The sequence below is a fragment of the Equus caballus genome, chromosome 10 (genome assembly GCF_041296265.1).
Source record: "Equus caballus isolate H_3958 breed thoroughbred chromosome 10, TB-T2T, whole genome shotgun sequence".
NCBI lineage: Eukaryota > Metazoa > Chordata > Mammalia > Perissodactyla > Equidae > Equus > Equus caballus.
Window position 1 is genome coordinate 11,243,640 of NC_091693.1, and position 22,595 is coordinate 11,266,234.

General features: G+C 42.4%; 2 long non-coding RNA genes across 2 annotated transcripts; both read left to right on the forward strand.

The window, feature by feature from the left end:
* Positions 1–6,597: 6,597 nt before the first annotated feature.
* On the forward strand, positions 6,598–10,499 carry LOC111775198 (uncharacterized). The gene is made up of 3 exons (XR_011421828.1): positions 6,598–6,930; positions 10,058–10,150; positions 10,375–10,499. It is a non-coding gene; the product is annotated as an uncharacterized lncRNA (long non-coding RNA).
* Positions 10,500–15,608: 5,109 nt separating this feature from the next.
* LOC111775199 (uncharacterized) lies at positions 15,609–21,788 on the forward strand. Its single transcript, XR_011421829.1, has 4 exons — positions 15,609–15,801; positions 19,185–19,403; positions 19,542–19,676; positions 21,050–21,788. It is a non-coding gene; the product is annotated as an uncharacterized lncRNA (long non-coding RNA).
* Positions 21,789–22,595: the final 807 nt, after the last annotated feature.

Consider the following 22,595-nt stretch of genomic DNA (forward strand, 5'->3'; position numbering starts at 1 on the left):
GAAAAGAGGAAAAAATCTGAATGTAAAAAGGAAGTTGTATATGGTTTATGGAAAGGAATCTCAGGAAGAGAATTTTATGAATGGTCAGGATTGGCTAAGATTGGAACAAATAAATTCTAATACCAAAATAAGGTGATACACATGAAAATTTGGCTTTCTTTTCAGTTAAGAGGACAAGGTTTTCTTGGGCTATTGGTCTGCTCTTGATAACAGATTGTTATAGCTGCCTTACCTTTAAACAATATTCCTAGAATACAGGTTTTGTGTTTTGTCAGAATAATTTCCTGTGTTGTTTTCATCAGCAATTTCATTACTTAAGAAAACTGAGTCTTCTTAATATTGAAGGAGTTAAATTTTACTCACAACTATGTAATCTTTTGTGTTTGCCTTTGAAACCTGTTATTGTTACTTTGGTCAAATAGATACTTACATATTATTTCATAATGATCTGTGATCCTATTTGGTCAAGTGTCCAAACCCTTTGATATTTTTGACAATCTTCCCCAAATATTCAAATTCTAAATGACATTTTTTTCTATTAGGGTGTAATTTTGGAATTTTCCAGAGGGCACCTGGGACATCTCAAAAGATTTATCCCCTCTTCTTATAAGAAGATGTATTACAGTAATTAGGCTTATTTGGTATGTCAAATTACGTGAGAAGCATGGTTGAGTAAGTGATAGCATACCTTTTTAGGTTATATTGTATGGGTGAATGTTACTGAAAAGTGTTCTAGAAATTGTGTAAAATTCCTAAAAATCTGATATGTCTGAATATAATGTTATTACCTGTTATTGTAGTTATTATCCAATCTTACAAAAGTACCCAAATTTTCTTGTCAATTGTATTTACCCACTTCCTTTAAAACAAAGTATTTTATCAGTTCCAAATGGTTATTGTTTTACTCCAATGCTTTTAAAATCATGTTTTACTTTCAAAGAGATTCATGAAAAAGACTTTAACAAGTACTCTGGAATACAGTTTTGGATAACTTTAAGATATAATGCTGAACTAGGTAAGAATGTCTGAAACTCTAATGGAAAGCAGGTTGCTTTAATGCTTTATTTTCCAGATGTAAAGAACTCCTTTTTTTCTCCTCTCCTTTAAGCTATCTATAACTTACAGCAATTTGGTAAAGTGTATCTTTGCAACAGGGTTGAAATAGTTATCTTTTTCTCTCTACCTGATGTTTTAATATTCTTTTCATGACAATATATGTATTGCATGGACTCGGTGAAGATCTGTTCTCCTTGTAACAAAACACAACTGGAAATATTGGCTACATTACCAAGGATTTGACTAGAATGTAGTATTTTAAAAAGCTGTACATGGGCTCAGATATGGCCAGACAACTTTAAGGAACTGCTTGAAAAGTCATCCTAGGACCTTGCTTACAAGGTTGCAGCAAAGAAATCTTAAAAAAGAGCTCAGATGGTCAATCACTGTTTTTGTTGCATTTATATAAATAATCAGGCCAAGTTTCATACAAACAAATTAGTTTTACTATGATTGTCTTTATTTTTAAAAATGAGGGTATGGTGGAGAAAGAAATTATGCTTGTGCCTTTGTAGATGTTAAATTCTAGTCCTATTAATTGTCTTTAAAGTTTTGTTATATACCTATAAGCTTGACTGGATCCTAAATTCTTGTAGTTTCTTTAAATGTCTGGCTGTGATGCTCCAAACTGATGTTTCCAATTTTACTGTCCTTTAAATCTCCTTAAAAGAAACTATACAAGATCCTCCTCACTACCCAGATGGCAGCCAGACTTCAGGGACTCAAGCTTTGGGTACACATCTCACAGCTAAAGAGGGCTCCACTCTATATCTAGTCCTGAAAAAATGCTGGAGACCTCCAAATTGAAATGCCTAGGAAGAGAAGCAACTGCTATCTGAGGCAGACAGCTTTCCCAAGATGACTGGACCAGGCTTGTATACCCTCTTCCTGCTGCTGTTTCCTACTTTATTTCCTCCCTCTCTTTCCTGGAAGGACAAAGCCCTTGTTCCCATTTCTTAATCCTTTGCAAAAGAGGGAACCTCTCTGATTGCTGGATTTGCCATCAGAAACCTCAGTCTGTCCAAGACAGTAATGATTCTTTAGTTCACCTTTTAAGTAATTTCACTTGGATTCCAAATACTGTTCTTTGTGTAAATTGATCTGATGGCCCATTTTACCAACCAAGGGTGATAAGCCCTCCTAAACTTGTCCCTTGCTTTAATTTAACCCAGCCTTGGGAGAGGAAAACAAGATCTTTTGAATATTTGTATGAAAAATTCTGTAGGTCTGCCAATGTAACCCAGGGCATCTGTAAATTTCTTGATAACCATATATTTGGGCAATCTCTTGGTACAGAACAACATAGTATTGTAGCCTTGGCAATACAGTGCTAAAACTTCTATGCCAATGACGAGTTTATAGATGTTACCCCCTCTCATGGCGAAGCCTTATGTACACCCTTGGTTCTACCTTCGTATGTAGAAGTTTCAGTAATGGCCTTTATGCTTGGGCAACTCATTGTCTCGACAGCTGGAGAATACAAGGACAATATGCCCTTGCCATAATCACTGGCCTATATTTGCTACATAACCAAACAGAGGCCTCTCACTGGTCCATTCTGTTAAACCATTACAACTGCTTTAAACAAGAACTTCCAGGAGGCATGCACGACTCTGGGTTTGCCTCCATGGGAAGAGATTTCTTCCCATGGGTTGGAGTGAGTACCAATGAAGAAATGATCAGGAACCTCTCCCTTACACTAGAAGAGTTGGCTGACTCCACAGGCAAAGCAATTTCAGTTCAGCAATGGTCACTTAACTCATTGTCCAAGGTAGTTTTGGATAACTGTACAGCCCTTGATTATCTACTTGCTGGGCAAGGAGGTGTCTGTGCAGTGGTGAACACCTCCTGTTGCACATGGATAAGTGCCTCTGGGGAAGTAGAAACCCAGTTACATAAGATTAGAGAGCAAGCACATTGGTTACAACTAATTTAACCTAACAGTGCACTGTCTTTTGATTTGTTCAGCTGGTTACCTTCAGGTCTGGGCTCCTGGTTTAGAATCATCCTGCACACTGTATTCATAGTATTTCTCAGTCTTACTCTGTATACTTATTGTGAAGTTCTGTACCTACTGCCTGTAAAAATGGCATGCCCAATAAGGTGATGCTGGCTCAGCACTTCAAGATGATCTCCAACACCTATGACCTTGGAGAAATATAGACTTTAGACGGGAACTGCCTGTGAGTTCTGCAGCTATCTTTGGAAAATCTCTCACAAATATGCTAGCGTGGGAGCAGAATGTGACACTCAGGCCTACATATCAGGAGCATCTGACTTCCAGAGTCTGTCTGGACAAAATGGCCTATGAAACATGTGTTCAAGCACCCAGGGTTTCAGGACTAATCAGAATGCCCTGCGTTCACCCCACACCAGTGCCTGGCAGTACATGGCAGTGGTTGGATGTTCACTCGGTGATGAAACTTGAGTCCCGGAAGGCAAAACAGTGAAAATGATAGACTTGATGACTGTGGTGGATTGTGATAGATTCTTCAAAAATATTCTCTACCTTTCCTTTTAGGGCTCCTTTCTACACATAGATTAGATTCTCCCACCCTACAAATGTCCAGCTTGGCCATATTACTTGCTTTGGCCAATGGAATGAAAGCATAAGTGTTGAGTGTCGTTACAGCAAGAGTTTTAGGAGTCACTGTATGGTCTGCCACCATCCCTCTTTTTCTTCTGCTGCAAGAATAGCAAAATCCCTGAAAGGCCTGCTTCTTCAGCCTGAGTTCAAAATGAAGTCTTGCATCAGAATTTTGAGCTGACTTTCCATGAAAATGAATGTAAGCAGGGTTGGCCCCGTGGCCTAGTGGTTAAGTTCAGTGTGCTTCACTTTGGTGGCCTGGGTTCATTTCCCAGGCATGGACCTACACCATTTGTCAGTGGCCATGCTGTGGTGGCAACCCACACACAAACTAGAGGAAGATTGGCACAGATGTTAGCCCAGGGCGAATCTTCTCATGCAAAAAAAAAAAAAAAGTGAGAAAGAGATACAATTTTTTTTTTTTTGCTCAAGGTCTGTATTTCTTCCTTCTTTCTGAAAAAAGAAGCACACTTTTGCTGTTGTAAGCAATTGAAATTCTGGCATTGTTTGTTACCGCAGCAGAATTTAGCATAAGCTGACTGATATAATCATACTGCGGGTGATGCAATGAAAGAAGAAAGTAGGATCTGTGAGGGCTCTCATGTTTTGTGGATGAGATGCATTTTTGTCTCTCTTTGTTTTCCTTCCCTTTTTTTTGCTCTCTCTCCCACTATTTTCCCTCTGCATTTTTATTTTTTCATTATTTTCTCTGTGGATGTCGCTATCGGTGATTCTGACTTAATAACTCTGAGGACATCACTCTCTGCCTGAGTTTTTATCTTTCTGTTTCTCTCTGTCTCTGTTTTAATAACAACAGTAATAACAATAACAAAAGTGTTTCTGTTTCAATAATAAGGATAATGATTACTTTACTTTATATTCAATTGGCCAAAGAAAGTCTCAAAGTGAGTGGGGAAATACAAGTTTTGCTAGGTTCTGGAGAGGGGAGAATGGGAATACTGGTGAATAACCTTGATGACTAGTACAAATTTTGCATTGTTTCTGGGAGAAGTTGATCTCTGGAGCGGTGTCAGCATCAGAACCTCCTCACTACTCTTTGCTCACTCTTTTTGTGGGCACAGAGACTACCAATGTTAATCTCTTTTCTTAATCGCTCTCATGGCACAGGTGGGTGGGGTAATGGAGAAACAGGATTACTTTATGCCCAAAGTCACCATGTTCTGACTTGGTGTGTGGGAAGAAGGGAATGCTATTCTGATTGTCTAAAAGGATAGCAAGGTCTCCAGCAGTGACTGCACATTAGAAAACATGATGCCGTTTGTAAAACTCTTTCCAATTGACAACTGCCTTGTGTTAGAAGCCACATTAGGAATTACAAACTACTTTGTGATGGATGCAGTAATTTGCAGTTCAAATCACAATTTTCATGTACAAAATATTCCATAATTTAGAGTAATGTTTTGCAAGGTTCTTTATTTTTTCCAAATGCTTTATAGCGTGCCAAGTATCTTAAAATGCTAAGCATCTTAAGTTTTAAAATTAAATGTAAAATATACAAAGCTGTTTACAAATGCTTTGCCATTTACAAATCACTTTACCAATGAATTGATTTAATGAATCATTCACTGTTTTAAAATTTAATTTAATGAATCATTCACTGTTTTAAAAGTGTTTTATTCTTCACCACGTATTTGATACTTCACTAAGCAGCTGTCCATTTTGAACCACTTCCGTGTGTACTCAGGTTTTTAGAAACAAAATGTTTGGAAATTTCTAAGCCCTTCGGTATTTTCCAAAGCAACCTAAAATGCACTGCCTTGCAGATGTGCAAGAGCATTAAACATAATAAAACACATTATAATGTACAGTCAATTTGTTAATTACCAAAACGTCATACTTTCTATTATATAGTACAATTTATGTAATTTGCAAGCTAAAATTTAACATTTTAGAATTTGCAAAGTACTTTTACAAGATATTTACAAGTTTATACGAGATTTATTCACTCCACAAACCCTTATTGAGCCTCTGCTCTGTACCAGGCACTGTTCTAGGCACTTGGCGACAAAATGTGCGAGAGGATTCAAGACTATGTCTGAGGTGGTTGTGTCCTTCGAAAGCTATACCATTTTATATTACTTTATAATTAACAAATCACAAGCTTAACGAAGCAAGTTATTGTGGACAAATGCTGCTATTTACAAATTACTTTGTTATTTAGTGAGCTCAATATTTTATACTATGTATAAAATACTTTGCCTCTTGTAAATAATTTGATTCTTATTAAACGTATAGGAATTTATTTATCTTTCCAAGTTATAAAGTGTTTTGAAGTTTAAGAGCACTTTATAATTACAAAGCAAATCAATATGGACGGATCACCATGCATTTTAAAATAATCCTTTGCCCTTAGCAAAACCCTGTGAAATTTGCAGAGTATCCTGTAGTACACAGAACTCCTTGTTGCTTATAAAACATTTTGTAGCTTTTAAAATGCTTTGAAATTTACACAGCACTTTAACTTTTACAAAGATTCTAGATGGTACATAGGATAGAGTCTTTATAAACTCTGTGTGGTTTACAAAATATTTTGTAATTTATGAGAATTTTTCCTTTTTTCAAAAGATCTTAGCAGAGTGCATTGTTATAAAGTGATTTTCCATTTTACAAAGTACATATTTCTCAATTCCTTTGCAATGTTCACAAAGAAGTTACCATTCACAAAGGTCTTTACTTCTACCTGCAGAACAAATCAAAATAGAACAGCACTTGATGATGGCTTGAAAATTTCCAAAGCATGTAAAGGGAGTTTACAAAGTCCTCCAGCATTTATTTGATAAGTGTTCGGTGAGTGCCTATTGAAGGCCAGGCAGGGCAGTGATGTTGGGGTTAGACAGTAACCAGGGAGACATCCCTGCCCTCTGGGAACTGACATCAAGTCGGGGAGAAAGTAAATAAACAACATAATGGTAGGCAGTGATCAGTGGTACGAAGAGAGAGACCTGGCAGTGGTAAGGAGTGAATAGGAAGTGTGGAGGCTTAGTCAGAGCAAATGTCTTGAGTCATTTGGGAATGAGGGCATTTATTCCAATGAGAGACTCCTGTGTTCACTCAAGCACATTGAGGGTTTTCTCCAAGGATTTCCTTTAGAAGGAGACTTTGTGTATTTCTCCTAGGATCTTCTCTCAACCCCAGGATATAGTATAGCCCAAGCTCAGTCCTTCCTGACTTCACTGCTGTGAGAAGTTACCATCTTCTCCCCTAGGCACTGCTTGGATGAGGAGGAGACATTTGAGGAGGACTTTGGCTTTATTTTGTCCCTCAAGGTAAGCAGATCACGTCTACCTTCCACCCTTAGGGGTTGAGGTTGGGGCTGACTTCTCCTCCTGGACCAAGGAGAGGCTTTAGGCCCTTGTTCTCTCTCTATTCGGTATCCCTATGGTAACGGAATGGACAAACTTTAAACAGGGGAAAACAAGGTATAATATGAAAGGAAATGTATCTGATCTTTATCCCTGCTTCCTGGGACTTTGTTATATTAATGAGGTGACTCATGGTAGGCCCTTAGATAGGATGGCAGCTGGTCAACCAGAAAGACCAATCATATGATTAGAGAAGCTTTGGAGCGTTGGAAATTGTGCCAGCTTGACCTCTGGGGAGGGGAAGGAGGGTGGAAACTGAGTTCAACCACATGGCCAATGATTTAGTCAATCATGCCTGCTAATGAAACCCTGATAACAACTCTGGACAGAAAGGCTTGGTGGGCCTTCCTGGTTGGTGAACATGTTGTGCTGAGAGGGAGCCCAGATTCCACAAAGACGGCATAGAAACTCTGTATCTCCCTGACAGTTCTTGCTCTATGTGTGTTTTCTTCATTTGGCTCTTTTTGAGTTGTATCCTTTACAATAAAATTGTAATCCTAACTAGAGTACTTCCTGAGTTCTGTGAGTTATTCTAGTGAATTAGTGTATTAATGAGGGGGTTGTAGGAAGTTGTGAATTTTAGCCAGATGGGCAGAAGCATGGGTGGTCGCGATGCCGGAAACTTGCAGGTGGCATCTGAAGTGGGTTCGCTCTTGTGGGATGGAGCCCTTAAACCTGTGGAGTCTGACGCTGACTCCAGGTAGTTTGTGTCAGAATAGAATCGATTGTAACACACATAGTTGGTGTCAGAGAACTGATGGTAACACAGACACAGGGGCGAAGGAGAAAAAGAGTAGTGGGGAGAGGAAAGAAAGGAGGAGGAGGAGTAAAGGAAAGGAAGGGCAGAATAGAATGAGGGGGAATAGTGGGGAATAGTGTGGTAGGAAGAGACAAGGAAACATAGGAAGATGAAAAAGTAGTAAATCAATGAATGAGTGAACGAGTGAAATATTCTTTCATGTGGTAGAAATGCAGTAGCCATGTTCTTCTACATTACCTGGTTAGATAATGTATATTATACCTTGACACAGGAAACTCTGTTAGTAAGACCTGAATCCAACTGAAAGCTTGGAGCCCTTCAATGTGGGGCCCAAGCTGATGGGGAAGCAGCTATCTGGGGCATGATCATTATAGCAGAAGACAGCAGTATAAGAGTCTACCAAACCAGCCAGCACATTTAAAGCTTCTGTAACATCCTGTTGGTTAAAACAAGTCACACGGTCAGGCCCAACATCCATGGGGCTGGGATATATATTCTGCCCACAATGAGAGAGATCACAAAGTTACATGGCAAAGAAGTTGAGCATATAATCCTGTAACAGGAGAGTGAAAAATCGGGAAGAATTCAGTCTAACACAGGGAATAAGGCTCTTCTTCCACCCAGCCCCCATAGAGCCAGAGGGCAGGCACATGATCTACTCTGTATTCATCAATGCTCTCTCCTTGGACTTTGAGTCTTGAGTGAGTGATCCAAGGAAGGGTAGAATGTTTTGAGGCCAACTTTATTTCAGCATCATCAGCAGGAATGGATTCTATGAGTCATTTATAGTCTCCCAAGACATCCTTCTCTGCTCAACATAGCAGTCGTTTTCCATCACCTGTGCTCAAAGATATTAAGTGCTTCAACCACTTCTTACCGCTGTAGTGACTATTCTCCCAAGGTCCACGCTTTCTACCAGTTCTGCCATGTACATTACTTCACAAATCTGTTATTCCTAAGTCATTCATTTGTTTTTATCTACTCATTAAAATATTTCATTTAAGCTTTCAACAATGTGAGTTCTGCCAGAGTTCAACCTTGAGGTCAGTGTAGACCACCACCCTTTCCTTCACTCCCAACAGTTTTAAGACCTCAGAAGAATTCAGTACTTAGGGGAGAGTCCAAAAGATACTTGACAAAGTCTAGTAGAGAGGAAGCCATATTCTCTGTATCTGCCTCTGACAAAAGGGCTGGTTGGCTCCTTTTACATAAGTTTCCAGGATTTATATCATAGGACCCTTGTCCATAGCTTCCAGATGGGCACTAAATCTGAAGGCACCTATCTAGAGATTGGATGAACAGTTGAGGAGATTGACCAAACTTTGGTCAAAGGGATATTTTGAAATTATTCCCCACCCACAGCCCCAGGCAAAGGGATGTTTTAGACAGTCATATGATTTTTACTGCATTACCTCACTGTCTTGGCCAGTTTGGACTAAGGACAAACTCCTCATATGGTGAGGGGACAAGAAACTGACTCATGGGTTAGATCAATAAAATTCTCTCCTTTGAGACTATAGACTCAAAGTCACTCTGCTTGAGTAAGTCACAATGCCAGGGAAGCCAGAGAGCCATTCAAGGCATAGTTTGTGGGCTCACAAGTTAAAAACCTTGTACAAGAAGTTGATCTATAGAGAGGGGCATAAGCAGGCATGTTGAGAGAGGCAAAACAAGAGGCTGTGAGTTAACAGAGAAAGAAAGACTGAGATAGAGCTCTCTTGCCCTTAATGTTCTCCATGAAATTTCTTCATATCTTTTTACCTACATTTCTTTTACTCAGTTTCTGTTTCTGGCAAGCAAATAGTCCCTAAGACAGTGTCAATGCCCTCTAGTCAAAGACCACCAGGAAGACATCTGTAGTCAAACAAGTTGGGTTTATGACTTGTTGCGGTGAAAGAGAGCTCACACCATGGGGGACTGTGTGCCTCTCAGCAAGAGGGTCTAAGGAAGAACTCATTATAGGATTTGGGTTTGTGTTAGGTGATTTGCAGAGGGTTTAAGGAAATGGTGTATTGCTCTGGAATAGATGCTGTTAGGAAGCAAGGGTAATTCTATGATCGGTGATGGCTATGGATTGAATTGTGTTCTCTAGCCTCTAATTCATATGTTGAAGCCTTAACCCCAGTGTGAGGATATTTGGAGGTGAGGCCTTTGGGAGGTAATTAACTTTATATGAGGTCATGAGGGTGAGGCCCTCATGATGGGATTAGTGCCCTTATAAAAGAGACACTGAAGATCTTCCTTTCTCTCTCCCCCCACCATGTGACACAGTGAGCAAGCAGCCCTTGGCAAGCCAGGAAGAGTGCTCTCACAGGACCTCAATCATGCTGACACCGTGACCTTGGACTTCCAGCCTCCAGAACTGTGAGAAAGTAAATTTGTGTTGTTTAAGTCATCTAGGCTATGGTATCTGTTATGGCAGCCTGAGATGACTAATACAGACAACTTAATAACTCCTACCTATAGGGAGGGTACACTATAGTGAGGCAAAAGCTGCAATTGTTTAAGAAACTACTCACATTAACTGGGAGACAGGGATACTTGGTATTTTGAGGTTTGGACAATATTTGTGTTTTGTCTGTGTTCAGATGTGATTATGGAGTGGTCTTGATTACGTCTTGATCCATTGTGGTCAAAGAGTGGCCGTGTCTGATACTGATAGACTGTGGAGTTGTTTGTGTTCAACACAGAACACAAGACTTGGCTGTGAGTGACAGGTCAGTGCCTGGATACTGGAGGATTATTTTTTCTTTCTTGACAGAGTTAAGGTGAGACTTCGACTTGGTTCTAGCAAGTAGAACATGGCAAATGCAAGGTGACTTTGCAGATGTAATTAAGGTCCCAAATCAGTGGGTTTTGGGTTAATCAAAAGGGAGATGGGGCCAGCCTGGTGGTGTAGTAGCTGTTTGTATGCTCCACTTCCGTGGCCCAGGGTTCCTGGGTTCAAATGTTGGGTGCAGATCTATACAGGGCTCATTAAGCCATGCTGTGGTGGCATCCCACATACAAAATAGAGGAAGATTGGCGCAGATTTTAACTTAGGACCAATCTTCCTTACTAAAAAAGGGAGAATATCCTGGGTGGGTCTCACTTAATCATCAATCCAATTAGACCCTTGATGACCAGATTCACATAGAAGGAAGTCAGTAAGGCTGGGCCATATTCAAGACTCCACCTTTGGACTGGAGGCCTGTTGAAGAATTTATGGGCTTGTCTAAAAACCAGCACAATGTTAAAAAAGGGTTGGGAGGGAAGGGAAGGGCTTGGGCTGCTATTTGTGGTGATGAGGAGGGGTTGCCTTTCTGTTTGTGTAGCTTTCCTAACAGCCCTGAAGCAGTGGGGACTTCCACAAACCTCTCCCAAGAATCTGACTCAGGAGAAGGAACACTTGTGTGAAAAGAGGAGGACGGGCATCTGGACGAAGTAGAAATCAGTGTGCAGATGCCATTGAAGTGGCAGCATCACAGAGCCAGGAGAAGGAGAGATTCATTTGTTAAATTATTTTTAAATAATTGCTACTGTTAAGACATATATACGTATTTTTTCTCACTGCAAAACTGGAGTGGTGCTCTTGTGCCACTGAATTGCTATAATGGATATCTTTTGTTTTTGCCTTCCAAGTTTCCATTCCATCTCCTTCAGGTAACAGCACCTGCTTTAGCTCTGGATGTCTTGCCGTCCCCAGTGAGATGAAGTCTTGTTGGAACTTTCAATCAAGATGCCCCAAGCATGTTCCCCTGGGTCACATGACCCAAGTCAGATTAGTCAAGTACTTCTTCCCTGGATTTTGATTTTTGAATGGAGTGATAAAAAAGATGACAACCCAAATTCTTTATCATGGCCTACAAAACTCTCTGTGATCTACTCTCTGCCTATCTCTCCATTGTCATCTTCTGCCACGCTGCCATGAGTCACAATGTCACCACACTCCAGTCCCACTGGCCACCTTTCTGTTTCCTGAACCCACCAAGCCTTTTCCAGCGTGAGGTCGCTGCACTTGCTGTTCCCTTTGCCTGAAATTCCCTTTCCCTTTTATTTCTCAGCTGGCTTCTCTTTCATCCTCCAGACCTCTACATAAATACTCTCTTTATAAGATTCTTTCTTTGAACCATCTTATTTAAAGTAGGCCTCCGTTATTTTTAATTTTCCCATGCTATTTTATTTTATTTGTTACATACTCACTAGCTGACCCCTTGTTTATATATTTGTTAATTTCTTTATTGTCTACTTTCTATAAAGTATGAGCATGACAGCATCAAGTAAGTAGAAGCTGCGTCTGTGTAGTTCTCTGCAGCATCTCCAGTGCAGGCAGATGCAGAGTTGTTGATGAGTTCTCATTTGTCCTGGATCTTCTTATTCTGCATCCATCTCTCCTTCTTGACTTCTGGTCCTGCTGATCAAAATTGGCCCCAAGCCCACTACCAGATATAGCATTGTGAACTCACAGGGGTGGTAGCCCAAAAAGCCAGTAATCTTCCAGAGAAATTCCTCATCAGCCCCCTTCATGGTCTTTCTCTAACAGTGGATGTGCCTAGCTTCCAGATTTCTGAAAGCCCTGACTCACTTAGTTATTCCAGGGCTGGTTTCTCTGATTCTTTGATTCCCTATTCAGATCTTTCTCTTCCCAGCCCCTCCCACCATTGTGTAAGGTCTAACTCCTATAATGAATTCCTTATTCCATAATCCTCATGGAGTTTTCTTCCCTGAGTGAACTGTGATACAACTCTCAAGGTCACCTCATGGCTCAGGACAGCATCAGGAGGTTCAGCCACCATCTCCATATTGCAGGCCAGAAGCAGGTCAATGACAGGTGGGCAGAAGGATGCTGTGGTAGCCAGAATCCAAGGCAATCCCTATGATCCCACCTCCTTGGATTCACTCTCTTGAGTGCTTCACCTGACCTTGGAGGTTCCCTTTGCCCTGCCCAATCACCTGTAGATAGGACTACTATTACCCTCTCCATGGTTAAGCCCTGTGACTTTGCCATCTATGTCCTGCTGGAGCCTGACTGATACAGCAAGAGGAGGCATTGCCCAGGAAGTACCAATTTTTCACACCCCCTGAGAGTGAAGGCAGATATGAACCCAAGGGACAATACTATTTTCTCATTGCCTGGCTTCTTGGATCAAAATTGACACCTTTGGGAGTAAACTCCTGGATTCCTGGACAATTTGGGAAGGAGAGGTAAATATTGGATTCTTGCTAATATAGGCATATGAAGTCTCAAGTGATTAACTGAAAAATAAAGATTGGGTACTGTTTGTCTCCCCCCAAGCTGAATAGGTTGAAGCCTAACCCCCAGTGTGATGGTATTAGGAAACAGGGCCTTTGGGGAGAAATTAAGTTTAGGTGAAATCATGAAGGTGGAGCCCCCATGGTGAGATTAGTGCCATTATAAGAAGGGCCACCAGAACTTCCTCTCTCCAACATGTGAGGACACAGGGAGAAGGCAGCCATCTGCAAGCCAGGAAGTGGGCCCTCATCAAGAACTGAATCTGCCATCATCCTAATCTTGGACTTCCCATCCTCCAGAACTGTGAGAAATAAATGTCTGTTGTTTAAATCACCCAGTCTATGGTCTTGTTATAGCAGCCTGAGCTGCCTATGACATATACCATGCCCATACCTCAATCTGGTGACATGAGTCATGCAGGTGCAATTTAGCTGCACTCATCGGGCACAGTCATTTGCATGTTGATGAGCAAGCTTCCATCCGTATCATTAGCTACTCAGTTTACCTAGTCTCAGCTGTTCAATATTAGATATAGCTTTACAGTTTACATTGCTCAGGAAATGAGAGCAAAGCAGCACAGAATGGATGTTCTTGGCACAAAAACCTGGGCTCACCTGAATCCATAGAGGCACTTGGGATGTCACAGTCCAGGCCAAAGAGGCTTGGCGGTATCTTAAGAGTGTCAGTAGTCTTCGGCATTCCTCAAACTGTACCAGGTCTCAGAATCGCCCTCCAGCTGCCTCCTGTGGTTTCCTCTGTGGTGTATGAAGTGGAGGTGGCACAATATGACAGACACATAACAGATAGCCAGCAGGTGGTAGGCTGAATGTACATCTGAATGCATCCACAAAAACAGGGTGCTCTTTCAGGGGAGCACATGACTAACTTCTATACACGTAGGCAACTGTCTTTGTGCAGTTCATGGCCGTTGCAGGTTGGATTCTTTGGGAAGTGGACCCTGAGTTTGTTGTATAGGATGTTCTTTAAGGAGTGCTGTTGGGATCAAGCAACACCTGTGGAAGGGAGAAGACCGAGTGGGCAGACGGAGAAGTTAAGCTGTGGTGTATACACAGGAAGAACTGGCATATACTGCTGCTACAGAAACAAAATACTAGAAAAGGATGAAAAATATGTGTGATTTGTTGATTCTATTTTACTGCACTCGACACTAGACACACAGTTGGCATTAGCTCTAAACTAAAAGAAAATGAAGTTGGGAATGAAATAAAAGCAGACACAATTGTGCAAATTAATAAAAGAAACCTCAACTAAATTGGATGGGGAAGGCCTGTAGGGGGAGCTCTCACGCCCTATCACACATTGCCCATTACACCAACAGGAAGAGATGGAGGCCTGCATCTTGGACAGGATGTAAAACTACTTTACTACGAAGGAAGATTTCTCTCCCTACCTGGTGACGACCCAGCCAATGAGAAATGCTGCAGCTCAGCCAATGAGAAGCTGTTGCCACCACCAACTGTTACTTTGCCCCAAAGGACTTGCCTTGTAACAGCCCCTCCCTATTCCCCCTTTTTCTCTATAAAGGCAGCTCCCCTTATTTGTTTTCTGGGTTTACCTATGGTTCACCACAGCTTGCCCATCTGCAGTTCCAATTCTTTTGGCTATTCCCAAATAAACTCATTTTGAGCTAAAATAACAGGCAAAATGCTTTTTTAAGTTGGCACAGTGAATATCAACGTCAGTGAGATTCAGTTGTGGACTCACAAAAAGGAACTGCAAAAGAATAACATTGACATGCTCACTCATTTGATACACGATTTCATTTTTCCAGTTTTCCATTTTTCTCCCTTTTTTTGAAAATCTCTTTTTACACAGTCAACAGTTTACCAACCACTTGAACTGAGGTAGATTCTGAAGGAGGCTGAGGACGCTCCCACCAGGGTGGGGGCAGTGCATCTGCTCCACTGCAATGGGTCACAGGAACCACCCCCCTACATCTAGGGGGGTAAATATTATCATACAGTGTGTTTCCTCCTCATTGGTTTAAATGTTTTGGATCCTAAATAAGTCCTCGGCTTTTCTTTTACACAACCGAAGGGCCCACTGAAGCATTTTTACCCCCAAAGAAGAGAGACAGAGACAGTGCGGGAGGGAGAGAGAGAGAGAGAGAAGTTGAAGGAACCAAAGAAGAGAAAGAACCTGACAGTAGGCGCCCTGAGGTTGAGCATAGGCCTTCTAGAACATTACAGAACAGCTAGGATGTTGGCTCCTACGGGGAAAATCATGTAAGCCAGACAGAGAGGCAGAAAGGCCGGGCTGCAAGGTCCAGGGGCACGCTATAAATTCCTGTGGCATCTCCCCTCCCAACCGGCCCTGCAGTTGCAGCACTTCTCCCGCAGGGGGCGCACGAGGCTACCAGCTCTAGACTGGAGCTGCAGCTCCCCACAGGTTGGCCAGGCTGGCTTTGAAGGTCATCCGGCCAGAGCTGTCCCCGCCCAGCCACCCTGCCACCCCGTGAATCAGCTCTCCTGTCAGGGCCAGATCTCTGTGTGGTTGGGAAAGGGGCCAGCCTCGCCAAGGTTGGTGTTTGTTCTGTTTCAAAAGGAAACAGTTTCAAGAGCAGGAGCTGGGACTGAGGTTGTGAAATGAGAAGTCAGGCCAGGTGGGAAATGGGGGAAGCTGAGCATGGCCCCATCGCACCAGGCCTGGGGTGGGAAGACAGGAATGCATGGGCTCAGGTGACCAGCAGGGTGGAGTCTTGAGGAGCAGGGCTCAGGAGCCACAGTGCCTGAGCTTGAATCATGCAACTCTGTGAGTCTGAGTAAGTTTCTTAACCTCTGTCTCACTTTCCCCATCTAAAATTCCTTCCTCCAAGAGTGGCTGGAAGATTAACTGAGTTAAAACCTGTAAGGAGCATGGAGTGCCTAGTGGTCCATGGGGAGCATGATGCATGAGTCAGTTGTTGTTGCTGATGGACAGAGGATGAGTGAGCACATGCTCCATATTAATGTAGGCACAGGGGCTGCAGCCAAGAACAGGAAAACCAAAGTGCCTCCCCTCGTGGAGTTTGTAATTTCCAGCAGGCGAGACAGACTAAAAGCCAGCAGCATGTGGAATAAATATGACCTCAGGTAGTGATAAATGCCGTGAAGAAAATTAAACAAGGAAATATGATGGATACTAACTAACTGGTGGGGGCTGCTTTAGGTTGGGTGGTCAGCAAGGGCTTCTTTAAGGAGGTGACTTTTGAGAGTCAGCCATGAGAAGGTGTGAGAAGAAGGATGGCTACCTTCTCTGGTTCCTCCTCCTTGTTTCACTGGGTCCCAGTCAATCATCCCCTCCCACCCTTCCTCTCCCTGCTTCTCTCTCTCTGTCTCTCTCTGACACTTTGTCTCTTTCTCTCTCTCTCTCCCTGGCTCTTTCATCGTCTCTCTGCTCACTCCCACTCTTTCTTTCTCTTGCTCTCTGTCACCCAGAAATCACTTTCTCTTGCTCTCTTCTTATTTACACATACTCTTTGCCCAGATACCACCCCTTCTGGCTCACTGCCTGGGAAGAGGACAGCAAGGGCAAAGGCCTTGAGGCCAAAGCAAGCTGGACAAACTCCAGGAGCATCAGGCAAAGGCTCTGACCATGTCCCCTCCTACGCAAATGTCAGCTCTGTGAGGCAGGAATTCATGCTGACTATTCACCGTTGCTGTGATTGTTTGTTCTGGTCCTCCTGGACCCCCTTGCTATCCTCCAGAACAGTGCCTGACACATAGTAGGGTTCATGACAACCACGTGTGGAATAAATAAGAGCTATACCTTCTAGGGATCCAAAATGCTTGAACACACAGCTTCTCCAGGTGGGCACGAGGGAGCTCCATGTTGCATGATCATTTCAGGGTGTTCATAGGCTCCTTCTGTCAAACTTTGGACACCAACCTAAGATCTCTCACTTTTCCGAATTTGGGGGCCACATCCCCAGAGTCCCCAGTTCTCACTTTTGGGAGTTGAGGAGTTAAAATGACAGATTGGATTCAAATAGCTGGGCGTTGAATACTAGCTATGAGCTGGTGATCTGGACAGTTATTTAACCCCTTTGCTCTGTAAAATGGAGATAATGGCTGCCCTCACTGTGCAGGGCTGTTGTGGAGATTAGGTGAGATGTGTGCAAAGTACTTAAATGTGCCTGGGACATAGTGCTCTAGAGGTATCGGCTGTAATCATCACCAGTGAGACTTGTTGGGATTAAAAGAAATCAGGTCTGTCAGGACCTGACACAGAAGGTGTACTGGAAACACAACTGTGCTGGCTGCTCATGAGGCTTCCCTGTCCATGCTGGCAGGTCTTGGCCAGGTCACCTACCCCTTTGACAGGCTCATGTCTCTCCTCCTTGATGCAGCCCTGTTCTGCCTCAGGCACTTCTACCTCTCCTTCATTGGACTGTTTCTACTTTCCTTTGTGTCTCTCTGTCCCTTTCTCTGAACTTCTATCTCAGTCTCTCAGTAGTGCAATGGCTCTTTCCTCTGAATCTCTGCTTCTTGCTTCTCTAGATCACCCCATGTCCCTGGATCTCTCTCAGTTATTATCTCTGTCTACACATCTGAGTGAATGTCTCTCTCTAGTTGGTCTCTCTCTTCCTTTCCCTGTATGTATCTCTCTCCATTTCTCCCTCTATCTGTGCCTGTGTCCTTCTCTGATTCCTCCTCCTTGTTTCCCTGGGCCCAAGCCAATCATCCCCTCCCTCCCTTCCTCTCCCTGCTTCTCTCTCTCTGTCTCTCTCTGACACTTTGTCTCTTTCTCTTTCTCTCTCTCCTTGGTTCTTTCATCGTCTCTCTGCTCACTCCCACTCTTTCTTTCTCTTGCTCTCTGTCACCCAGAAATCACTTTCTCTTGCTCTCTTCTTGTTTACACATGCTCTTTGCCCAGATACCGCCCCTTCTGACTTACTGCCTAGGGAAGAGAGGAAGATGGACCTGATTATGTAATTGTTTATTAGGAATACAGGGGGTTGAGGGGTGAGGAGAAGGCCAGGAAGGAACCTTTTCTTCCTTCTCACCTTTCTTAGCCTTCTTTGTTTCCTCAATCTGTCAACCTGGCCTCACAGGTGTCTCCCAGCTCCCTTCTTCCTGGTTTGGGTGGAGAGATCAGATAACTGCCTCCCTCACCTGGAGACAGTCAGGATAGTCTAAACAGGGAGCCTACATGAGGCCACAGAGGGAGAGCTTCTCAGAGGAGACAGGCAGGCACGATGGCTCTCCCCCAACCCCTAGAAAAAGTGCTAAAGCAAAAGAATCAAGATATTAGTAGAAACTTGAGGAACCACCCAAGTCAGCTGGCTGAGGCCTAGGACGCCCAATTTCTGAAGGTCAAAATTGAGATCCCAGAGGCCAGAAGGAGGGATGTCTGGCCTCCTCCCTAGCCCACTAGTTTGGGGCTTCAACAAGAGAGGAATTGCTTTACTATCCACCCTCTTTCTGGAGATTATTGGTTACAATAGTGCTCCTGAAAATTCTGTAGGTCACAGCCCCAACCACCAGAGAAAAATATTGAGCAGTTATCCTCCCAACATCTACACTTCAGGACTAGAAATCTCCTTACCTCACTCATAAGTCTCCCTACTTCTTACCCCCTCTCTGATATGTACCGGCCAGTCCTATCCCCGAATCTTCTTCCACACCACAGCCCAAGGCAAGGAGCCCTGAGCAGGTCACTGGTGGGAGGGAGGTAGTTCCTGGAGGTGCAAACTGATGTATTAATTCTGTCTCTGCCCCTTGAGAGTCTGGTGACTTCTGGCAAGTCTCAGTCTGTTTGTGTGCGAAATGAGAATGATGCACAGAGACATGAAGATCTGATGAAAGCATGAACATAAAGATCTTAGCACAGTGCTAGCACACAGAAGAGGTTCAGGAATGGGCAGTCTTCCCTTCTTCTTCCTCCCTCCCCTGCTAGACCAGCACCTAGTTGACAGTTCATGCTGTCGTCTGCCCAGTACCTGCCATCAGCCTCAGTCTGTGCTTAGCCTCACTTCTGTAGCCATATGCTTCATTTACAGAAAATCCTCCCTGAGAACAGATTTCAAAGTCCTGAGGAGCCTGGATTAGAGAGTAGGCTGTTGAATAACTAATGGTAATGGCACCATGCTGATGGTTTTCGATATATTTAATCCATACAACAACCTGGAAAAGGAGGTATTGTGTTGGTATTCTCATTTTACAGAAATGGAAACTGAGATCAAAGAAAGGAGATGTCTTGTTCAAGATCACTATGCATCAAGGAAGTAGCAGAGGAAGGACTTGAACCTGGTTCCCCTGACCCTAGAGCATTCAATGACCTTGGACGTGCTCTCAAAGGACAAAATTGGAGGGCAGGACATGAGTGAAGACGGGGCTCAAGGAATAAAGACAAGAGAATGGCCTCTCGAGCTTGCACTCAATGGTGAGCTCAGAGGGAGACTAGAAGTCATATAAATTCCACAGCATAGCAAATTCCCATGTGGGACCCAACTCCCAGGAAATTTAATCTGCAAGTATTCACGTTATTGAATAAGTTTAATCCCAGGATCTTTGTAACCAGGGCCCCTGACCAAGGGCAGTTCATTCTTCGTGGTGCCATGCAGATCTGAGAGGTCTTCACGCTCTTCCTGTTTATCATGTGTCCATCCTGGTGTTCTTTATCATCTGGAAGCATGTGAACAAAAGCGTCCCAAAGGTATTCATCTCTGCTGTGTCTGAGAACCTGTCTGGGACCCCACTCCCTATTCCAAACTTTCACAACAGTGAGTGCATCCACTGGATATCAACCCTGCTCTTTGCGGGTTGTTTTCCTTTTGTTTCTCTATCAGCCGTGAGCCAATCCCTATAGCAGATACTGTTAGTTTTTCCCCTACATTCATTTACCCCTTCTTTCTTTGGTAATAGAACCCCTAAATCTGAACTGAGCTCAAGACCATCCAAAATAAAGACTACGTTTTCCTTGTAGCTAGGCATGACACTGAGACTGTGAGCAAATGAGATTTGAGGGGAAGTGACCTCTGTCACTTCCAGGTTCTGCCTTACACGCCTATGCCCCATTGTCCTGCTGGTTGGAATGCAGACCCAGCATATGTAGCTGTAAGCCATCTTCAACTGTGAGGATCAAGGCAATGCTCTGGGAAACTGTGGTGCTAAAGACAGAAGAAACTTGGGCTTTTAGCATTGGAGCTGCCATGTCAGCCTCTGATTGCTTACACCCAGACTGGCACATCAGATATAAACTGTTATCTTGCTTAAGTCAATATTATTTTTGAGTCTCTCATACTAACAGATACAACAACCTTACTTATGACTTCCTAACTGAACACCCCCCCAACCCACAATCTATAGGAACTATACACCTCCAGCCTCACAGAGACATGTCACTCTAAGATCCATCCATTCGTCCCCAACTGCCTGTGCACCAATTTCAAAAAGCCTTACCCCACCAGGCTGGTTCATTCAACCTTCTCTTTTTCTGCTGTCACCCAGGAATTCTTCCATCCATTTATATCCAACCAGGAAATTATCTGAAACACTAGCTGTGCACCCTTCCTATAGCATCCATTATTTTTTCCTTTTTCCTCTGATACATTCATTGTACCTTCATCCACCCATCCCTCCAGCTTACCGTCCACCCATTTAACCATACGTCTACTCTTTCTTCCATCGTTACATCCTCTCATCCAACTATCAATACATTTATTTATTCATCCTTCTATTCAACAATACCTTCAACCTTTCATCCATTTGCCATCCTCCCATTCATTTATCCATTGGTCCATCCATACCTGATGACTCTTCTCTTCATTTGTCCACCCATCCAGCTGTTCCTCCATCCATCCTCCCATCCATGCATCCTTCTTTTCATCATTCAATCATACATCCTTCCATCCAATCCTTGCTTTTGTTCACCTCTACCAGCTTTGATCCTTCTAAACATCCATATCCCCTCCCTCCATGTCATCCACATCAGGAAATTTCACACTGACTGATTTTCTTTCCCTCCCTCCCAGTCTGGCCTTCTCATTGAGTTCTCAGCTATCTTTTGATTTTTTTTTTTTTTTGGAGAGGATAATTTGGGATCTGGTCTCCTTGTCCATCTTTAGAAGAAAAGAAGAAAGGAGGGAAGGAACAATGAACTCAGCCCTCGTGGGGAGAAAAAACAGCAGGAAGACTGAGAAATGGGCTTTTATGCAGTTTCAGAAGACCTAGGCTGGATTCTTATCATCACTCATACGCCACCTTCATTTCAACACATATGCTCCTTCCCTATCATCCTCCTGAACCTCCAGAACCCACGTTCTCTACTGGAAACCCTCCCTTATCCCCAGGGGCATATATATATATATATATATGTCGTATATCTTCTTTTTGAATCATCTGTTTAGATCTTTCCCCCCATTTTAAAAATTAGCAATTTAAAATAGTTGTTGTATAGAAGTCTTTTATCAGATGTGATTTGCAAATATTTTCTCCCAGTTTGTGACTTGTATTTTCATTCTTTTAATAGTGTCTTTTGCAGAGCAAGTGTTTTTAATTTTGATAAAGTATAACTTACTAAATTTTCTTTCATAGAATGTGCTTTTGATGTTATATGTAAAAGCTCATTGCCAAACCCAAGATCATAGAGATTTTCTGTGAAAGAGGTAAACGGGCACATGAGTATTGTGACAGATGGCAACTAGATTTTTTGTGGTGAGCACAATGTAGTCTAAATGGAAGTCAAAATATAATGATGTAAACTCGAAATTTATGTAATGTGATAAATCAATGTAACCTCAATAAAAAATTCAAAAATGGTGCAAAAGATGCTTACTATTGATATATTTGGATTAAAATCTACCCTCTTGCTAGCTGTTTTCTATTTGTTATATTTTTCTTTGTTTTTTGTTTCCTTTTATTCTGCCCTCTCTGATTTGAGTGTATTTTATGACAGCATTTTATCTCTGCATGTGACATATTATTTATATCTCTTTTGAAAACTTTCTTAGTGGTTACCCTAAGCAATAGACAATATTAAGTTATAGGAGTTTATTTTCAAATAAAATTACACCATTTCATGTGCAGTGAAAGAACCTTAGAATGGTATATTGCTGAATCCTCCTTCCTGTATCTTGTGTCATTCTTATCATATATTTCACTTTTAATATGCTATAAACACCCAAATACATTGCAAATAATAAAATATTATTTTGGGGAGCAATTAAAAACAAAAAGAGAAAATAAAAAAATTATATTGAAGCTTTATTTATTTAATTTCTAACTCACTTCATTTCTTTGTGAAGATCCAAGTTTTGACCTTAATCATATTCTTTCTGACTGGAGAGCTTCCTTTAATATTCCTTATAGGGCAAGCATGTTGGCAATGAATGTCCTCTCCCACTTTTTTCTCTAAGGGTCTTTATTTTTCTTTCACTTAAAAATTTTGGGAGACTGGCCTCATGGCCTAGGGGTTAAGTTCTGTGCACTCTACTTCAGTGGCCTGGATTCGGTTTCCAGGCATGGACCTACACTGCTTATCAGCAGTCATGCTGTGGCAGCAACCCACATACAAAGTAGAGGAAGATTGGCCCAGATGTTAGCTCAGGGCCAATCTTCCTCAAGAAAAAAGATG